This window comes from Loxodonta africana (genome assembly GCF_030014295.1).
Source record: "Loxodonta africana isolate mLoxAfr1 chromosome Y unlocalized genomic scaffold, mLoxAfr1.hap2 SUPER_Y_unloc_1, whole genome shotgun sequence".
NCBI classification, from domain to species: domain Eukaryota; kingdom Metazoa; phylum Chordata; class Mammalia; order Proboscidea; family Elephantidae; genus Loxodonta; species Loxodonta africana.
The window spans coordinates 983,846-992,154 of record NW_026974853.1 but is presented as its reverse complement, the minus strand read 5'-3'; the positions used below and the strand labels follow the sequence as shown (position 1 = coordinate 992,154).

The window sequence follows — 8,309 nt, the reverse complement described above, 5'->3', positions numbered from 1 at the left end:
TCCAACATGCAAGGAAGTTAAGGAAAGACTGGAAAACCATTCTGTATTAAATGAAATTAAAGAGTCATGCTAATCAAATGAAAACATAACTCTGAGCTATTTATACCTCTATAAACTTGTAAAAAATTGAATGGGATTGGGATATTGGATGTTCTTAATATATCAATGTTAGTGTGCTACTGTTCCAATATTTATTAAAAATGGATTCATATTATTATATAGTAGATATTTTCTTTTTGTAAGGAATGCACAATGTAGTGTTGAGCAGGAGATAGGGCATCAAATGATTCAGGAAAAAACAAAAAAATTTCTTGCTCTGTATTTGTAACTTTTAAGTTTAAGATGGTTTCAGAATAGAAATAAGAATTAATAAGAGCCATTTAAATACTCCTTCTCAAGCCTCAGGGTGGGCCACAATCAAGTTAGTGGAATCTTAATATATTGCCTAATGAAGGCAAGAGAAAAGCTCCTGTTTGAGATAAGGTCTCTGACCAGTAGAACGACTCATACAGACCCAAAACACATAAAGTGAAACTGGTTGCTGTTGAGTAGTTTCCAACTCACAGTGACCCCATAGGGCAGAGTGCAACTGCCCCATAGTGTTTCCAGGAGCGGCTGGTGGATTTGAACCACAGACCTTTTGGCTAGCAGCCAAGCTCTTAACCACTGCCCCACCAGAGCTCCCATATAGCTCTGGGGGAGTGGAATATCGAAATCTTGTTGGCATCTCATGTAGAGTTTAAATCGTTTCTAGTTATCTTTTGGGAGAGTGTTCCCTCAGCTATGTATTTAAATCAATATACAGCTTTGTGGCTTTTTTTTTCTTGATGTAAATGCTAGGTCCTAAACACCAGTTTCCACAGGAAATTTCTTTCTCTTTCTTCTCTTTATTTCAATTAATTCCCCTGAGTCTTTTATGAGCAAATTGATAAAACTGTGGCTTTTGTTAGTGCACAATTGTAAACACAGTCATTCTTTGTTACGAAGACTGGGTTGCTTTAACCTGAGACCTTTCCTAAAATGCCCTTCTCGTAGAGATTCATTTTCGTTTGTTTAAATATTTAAGGAAAAAAATCAGAAAACCTCTATTTAGTAACCAGAAAGGGCATTCTAATTGAATTTTCTATAATATCTGGGTTCTGTGATTTTTGTAGTTTGGGAGATATTAACAGATACATATACTTTCCAAATCTACCCTCTGCTTCGAATCCTTCCCACGAAAACATTGGAATTATATTCTTATGCAAATAATGGAATGTTTTCTCATATTATAAATGCAGTAATATTCAACATCTATTATTTGACTTTTGTTTATAGCATATGTCCTTAAAGGAGAAGGGAAATCAATATATCCTGCATACGGTACGTCACCTAGATCATAGGTGAAGGCAGTTCTACAAGTACAATAGTTATAACCATTGACATCTGGATCATCATACATGCTCTGTGTAGATGCAGTACTCAAAGCTGCCTGATTATATAGGGACTGATATAAACTGTAGCATTATAGACTTTTTACTATATGTAACTATGATCATTCAGCAGATTTTGAAGAGTAAAAATAGCTTCTGTTTTGCAGGTTTTTAAGAAAGCAGCATATAGACTTGTCACCTAGACACATGGTGTTAGCAAAAATTGACTGACTCAGAGAGTTTCCTTTCCCACTGAGGTAGAGCAAAACTGGGATTAAAGAAATGGCAGTGCAGATATACATATTTGATAAATAAACACTCATGATCACTCAGCTTCTCATCCTTTCAGTAGTCAAGGAGTAGAAGAAAAATTGCTACTATCCTTGTGTTCTGGTTTTGAGATTTACACAAGTCAATACTTCGGAATTTTTCATCAATCTCTCTCTTGCTCTCACTCTCTCTCGTCCAGAGCAAAATGAAGATAGAAAGGACCACTACCTATAAAATATTGGGAAAAAAGCCACTTGGAAATAGGAGCACTGTACTTTTTTTTTTCTCCAATAGCTATCATTTAAAACACAAAGCAAAATTCTTATAAGAAAATAGATGTGTTTATTGCAACAAGTAGAGAGTGAGAAAAATGAAATTCAGGGAAAACTAATAAAATTCTTATACGCAGGAATAGATGAAATTATTTTTTCATGTGAAAAGCATACATTAATAACCCATGAATGATTTTAAAATGAATAAGGAAAGCATTTCGCAAATGCATTTATTTAAATACCATATGAAACCTGTAAATTAACTTTGACATGAAACATAGATGAATGCTTGGATAGCACCTCAATATCTTCCTTCAAATAAAGAGAAAAGCTCTCTTTTCTGTCCTAGACATCTATAGAAGGCCATCATCTACTGAACATAATGTATCCAGTCAGCAATTTAGGCCTATTCATCTGTAGAGAAAAGTCTTATTTATGGATTTAAGAACAATGACATTGAGTGCCAAAAACAATATAGTTAGGATCATAAGTGAGTATTGACTACCACTTCTATACTAGTCTTTGAATAACAAAACGATTTTATTAAATTACTTCTAGTTATTAAAACACCTAGTTATTAAAATCATCCTCATATTTATACTAAAAAGACAAAATTATTTATTGTGGTCGGCTCAAACAGGAAAAAAAATATTATTTAAGAATTTACAAATTACCTGAATCCAACACAAAGATCAAGTAAAAAATAATTGATTTTGATTTGTTTTATTTTTCCTGTAGCTACAGTTTTTCTCCCAATTTGTTTAGAATTTTGAAATTACTAACTATATCTTGAAGATATTTCAAAATGATAAGTTTAAATGATTATGAGAAGACTAATGATTTGGAACCAGAAAAATAGTAATTAGAGAAAATAAGTCAAAGGAACAATGGAGCAGTACTGCATTGGAACTAAAGAATTAATGGCATATATTGGAGAAATTCAGTTGTAGTTAAGGAAAATATGTAACTACCAATATTTCTATAAGTTTCATCAATTTTTTAAAAATTCCTAAAATAAAAATTGTTGAACATACATTGTAAATTGACACTGGAAAAGCTGTCTAGATTTTATAAGGCTTTTTTTTTGCAGTAATTTATTAAACACACACAGAAGATACATAGAGAATGCTTCGGTTGACCTACACTATAATTTTAGGTATCATCTGCCTTGTTAAACTGCAGCAAATATTTACACTTGTTTACATTTCTGGATATCAGATTTTTTTCCTGATGTAGCTTAAAAAAATTGTTTTTTCTGCTCTTGGAGTTGTTTCCTAATGTCAGTTTAATAGGTCTCAAAACTGAAACGAAGAACCCGTCAAGGGAGATAGAATTCGTTCTCTTGGGACTCACAGATGACCCACAGTTACAAATTGTGATTTTTATATTTCTCTTTCTCAACTATATTTTGAGTATGATGGGGAGCTTATCCATCATCCTCCTCACCCTACTGCATCCTCACCTCAAGATTCCAATGTATTTCTTCCTACAAAATTTCTCCTTCTTAGAAATCTTATTGACAACAATCTCTATTCCTAGATTTTTGACAACCATTGTGACTAAAAACAAAATCTTTTCCTACAATGGTTGTGCATCTCAATTATTATTTTTTCTTTTGTTAAGAGTTACACTGTTCTACCTTCTGGCTGCCATGTCCTATGACCACTATGTAGCCATCTGCAAACCGCTGCATTACTTAATCATTATGAGAAGCAAAGTGTGCTACCAACTTCTACTCAGTTCATGGACAGCTGGCTTTCTGATTACCTTTTCACCATTGGTCTTGGGACTAAAGCTGGAATTCTGTGCTTCCAAAGTAATTGATCATTTCATGTGTGACACTTCTCCTATCCTGTAGATTTCTTGCACACACACTCACTTCCTAGAAATGATTTCATTTGTTTCAGCAGTTATAACAGTAGTGGTCACAATACTGTTAGTAATTATTTCCTATACATATATAATCAAGACCATTCTAAAAATTCTCTCTGCTCAGAAAAGAACAAAAGCTTTTTTCACTTCTTCCCACATGATTGTAGTTTCCCTTACTTGTGGTAGCTGTGTCTCCATGTACATGAAGCCATCAGCAACAGAAAGGGTGACTTTATCCAAAGGTGTAGCTGTTATCTATACCTCAGTTGCCCCTTTACTCAATCCCTTCATTTACAGTCTTAGGAACAAGCAAGTGAAACAAGCTTTAAACGACACACTCAAAAAAGTTTCCATTTTTTTCAAAAAATAAGGAAAAAAACTAAAATCTTGACAGAAAGGGTGAATATATTTTTTGTTCCTTTTTTCATGTTTACTTAATTTATCCTTTCAGTAAGTTAAATTTCTTATAGCATTTAAACAAGTCTTTCAGCACAATACATTTTCCTACTTTTTCTTTAATAGTTCTTGCAGTGTTAATATTGAGAGTTCCATCTTCAAATTTTCACAAATTTTAACTTTCTTTTAATCCCAAAGACATGCAACTTCAGGGTCATGAAAAAAATAGTTATATGTTAATTTTTCCTGTACAAATTTGCCTGGATGAGTGTAATTAGTTTACATGCATTTATTATAGGTATACCTTGTCTTAAATACTACACTAGTTATAATTTTTGTCTTCTTTAGAATGATACAGCTTGCTATGGAGAGACAAAGAAACAGTTATCAAACAGTATGACTTCTCTTACAGTAAAGCTCTACACAAAATTGTGTTCTTATAGTAATGAAGGTTGAATTATTTCAGTGTATCAGAAATGCAGCTCAAAAAAGGGTAATTCTTATGACAGTTGTGATACATAGGAAAAAAAGAGTAAAATGGTGTTATAGGCATATGTATAACAACATGCACAATGTTTGAGGCACTACTTCCTAGTTCAAGTGTCAATAGCTTTATAATGGGAATGTAGGCTTTTAAGCCAGTCAGCCAGATATAAACCCAGGATAACATGTGAGCCTGGTCAAATTTTAAAACTCTGTTGCTAAGTTTCTCCATTTATGAAATAGATACAATAATATTTCTTACTTGTTGTTTATATTGAGAATGCAATGAGGCAGTATGTATAAAGCATTTTTAGATCAGAACCTGGCCCACAGTGAGTTATCAACAAGGGTTAGCTCCCCTTGGAGGGAAAGCTTGCCTCACTCAGAATAGTATGTAACAAGGGAAGAAAAAGAGGCAGCTTCAAATCATAAAAAGCTTTTATGACCTAAAATGTATTAGGACTTAATCTGATTGGTCTGTAGACCTGAAAATTTAGTGTGAATACATTACTGAGATAAAAATTCCATGTGTCTGTACCTAAAATAGCTTTTTAAATCACATGGGATAGTCTAAAAACATGGAGTGTAGATGACTCCGAGGCTGATCTTTCACAGTGTGATCAGATTTTTATTTTATAAAGATTGATCTGTTAAATGTGCTGAGAACGTTTTTTTAGTTGTTTGGAGTTAGGAAGACAAGGGAGAGGATCAACACTTTAAGCTAAATGAGATATTTTAAAGGTTACAAACACCATAGTGACAGTGGCTTGCAAGCTCAGCGAGCAGACTCCACAGAGTTTAGGGGAATGAACTGAGGTTAAACTGTTGAACATTTTCATGTCCGGGATAAGAGAAAGAAAGTTATTTAAAAAAAAAAGAAAAAGAAAAGACTCTTCTTGGCTCTCCCTGCTGTCCACTCTGTGCACAAGCACGGAAATGTCTAATGTCTTTTTTTTTCTGCACTACCATTTTTTTTTATTAACTTTTATTGCGCTTCAAGTGAATGTTTACAAATCAAGTCAGTCTGTCACATATAAGTTTATATACATCTTACTCCTTACTCCCACTTGCTCTCCCCCTAATGAGTCAGCTCTTCCAGTCTCTCCCTTCGTGACAATTTTGTCAGCTTCCAACTTTCTCTATCCTCCCATCCCCCCTCCAGACAGGAGATGCCAACACAGTCTCAAGTGTCCACCTGATATAATTAGCTCATTCTTCATCAGCATCTCTCTCCTACCCACTGTCCAGTCCCTTTCATGCCTGATGAGTTGTCTTCGGGGATGGTTCCTGTCCTGTGCCAACAGAAGTTTTGGGGACCATGACTGCTGGGATTCCTCAAGTCTCAGTCAGACCATTAAGTCTGGTCTTTTTATGAGAATTTGGGGTCTGCATCCCACTGATCTCCTGCTCCCTCAGGGGTTCTCTATTGTGCTCCCTGTCAGGACAGTCATCGATTGTGGCTGGGCACCAACTAGTTCTTCTGGTCTCAGGATGTTGTGGTCTCTGGTTCATGTGGCCCTTTCTGTCTTTTGGGCTCTTAGTTATCGTGTGACCTTGGTGTTCTTCATTCTCCTTTGCTCCAGGTGGGTTGAGACCAATTGATGCATCTTAGATGGCCGCTTGTTAGCATTTAAGACCCCAGACGCCACATTTCAAAGTGGGATGCAGTAACGTCTTTTTTAAAAGAGAAGTTTTCTTAATATCTGTCAGATCAAATAAAATCACCTATAAAACATATGAGGTTCTATATTGGATATAATTCTTCGTCAGAGACATATAAGTGAAGAATTTACTGGGGTGATTGATGGCTGTTACGGGTTAAATTGCACCCCACCCACCCAAAATGTGTGTCAACTTGGCTGGGTCATGATTGCCAGTAGCATATGATTGTCCACCATTTTGTCATCTGATGTGATCTTCCTATGTGTAGTAAATCCTGCCACTATGAAGTTAATGACGCGGGATTAAATTTCACTACTGACAAAGTAAGTCTTATGTCTTCCTTTTTTTTAATATGCTTAAGTCTTTTTTATTAGTCTATTCCTGGATTGCTGGCTTCTTTTGTGTTAAATTGGTATGTCCTAGTGTACCTTTAAATTTATTTATTGTGTCTTTTACAGCATATGTTTCAAGTTATTTTCTTAATGATTTCTTGTGGATTAGGGTTAGCATCTTAATGTAAAACCAACTAATTCAGATGAATAATGTCTTAATTTCAATAATGTTCAGTGTATCTTTATCCTGCTCATTCTTTGTAAAAAAATTATACCAATTACTTATTTGTACATTAAAAGCAAATATTCTTTTCTCCATTTCATGAAAAGTTTTTGTGCATTAAATGACTCTACCAAGAAAATGAAAATGTAATCGATAGAATGGAAAAAACATTTGACCATCATTTATCTAATAAGTTATATAAATGAGGTAGGCTCAATCTACAGGATTAGATAGTATGTTGAGTCAATCTCTTTGGAAATATAAAAAAGAGAAGCAAGCAGAGAGACAGGGGGACCTCATACCATCAAGAAAAACCACCAAGAACATAGTACATTCTTTGGACCTGGGGTTCCTAAACTGAGATGTTCCTGAACCGGGGGAAAATTGATGACGAAGACCTTCCTGCAGAGCCAACAGAGAAAGAAAGCCTCCTCTGAAGCTGGCATCCTGAATTAGGACTTCTAAACCCCTAGACTGTGAGAGAATAAATTTCTCTTTGTTAAAGGCATCCACATGTGGTATTTCTGTTATAGCAGCACTAGATAACTAAGACAATGGCATATCTATTATTTATGTGGCCTTGAATAGAAATCATTTAGTTTTTATTTGTGTTCAAATTTGTTTTACAATCTTTCAAAGCAACAATTTTTAGTCATCTACTTTTCCTTGGCAGAAAGAAGAGTGTTAGTTCATGTGATTATATTCATGGGCCTGAGAACTTTCACTCACACAGTTTGTTTTTTCAATATACTTTTTAAAAATTACTCAAGCCTTATCAGATAAGTCTTATTTTATCAGTAATTAAATTTAAGCAGTGAAACAACCCAATTGAAAGGCAGAGATTGGAAACATAGTCTAAAAAGAGAACATAACCCAAATATATGTCTGTCTATTATAGGCGCTCTTTAGATTAAAAGAAACAAATAGATTGAAAATAAGATTTAAAAGATAGGCCATGTATTCCGGATTGAAAGTGTCTCCGAAATATATATGTTGAAGTGCTAAAAATTGTACCTGGAAGTTGTGACCTTGTTTGGGAAAATACCACTATTCTTTGAAGATAAAAGAAAAATCTTTGCCATCCCGTTGATTATAACTCATAGTGACCATATAGGACAGAGTAGAACCACCCCATAGGGTTTCCAAAGAGCAGCTGATGATATTGTCACTTAAGCCATACCAGAGTAGGATAAGCCCTATTCCATTCTGAGTGGTACCTTAAAAGGAGATAACAGACAGGGAGATGGAAAGAAACACACAGAGTAAGACAGATGCCAGGTGATAATGGAGGCAGACACATCTATAAGCATCCATAAGCATGCCAAGAATTGCAAAGGGCTACAAGAAGCTACAAGGAGCCCTGATGGTGCAGTAGCTAATAGCTCAG

The 8,309-nt window shown here is 34.8% G+C and overlaps 1 pseudogene; it reads left to right on the top strand.

Moving 5' to 3' along the window:
* Positions 1-2,404: 2,404 nt before the first annotated feature.
* On the top strand, positions 2,405-4,196 carry LOC111749335 (olfactory receptor 6C6-like; annotated as a pseudogene).
* The last annotated feature ends 4,113 nt before the right edge of the window (positions 4,197-8,309 follow it).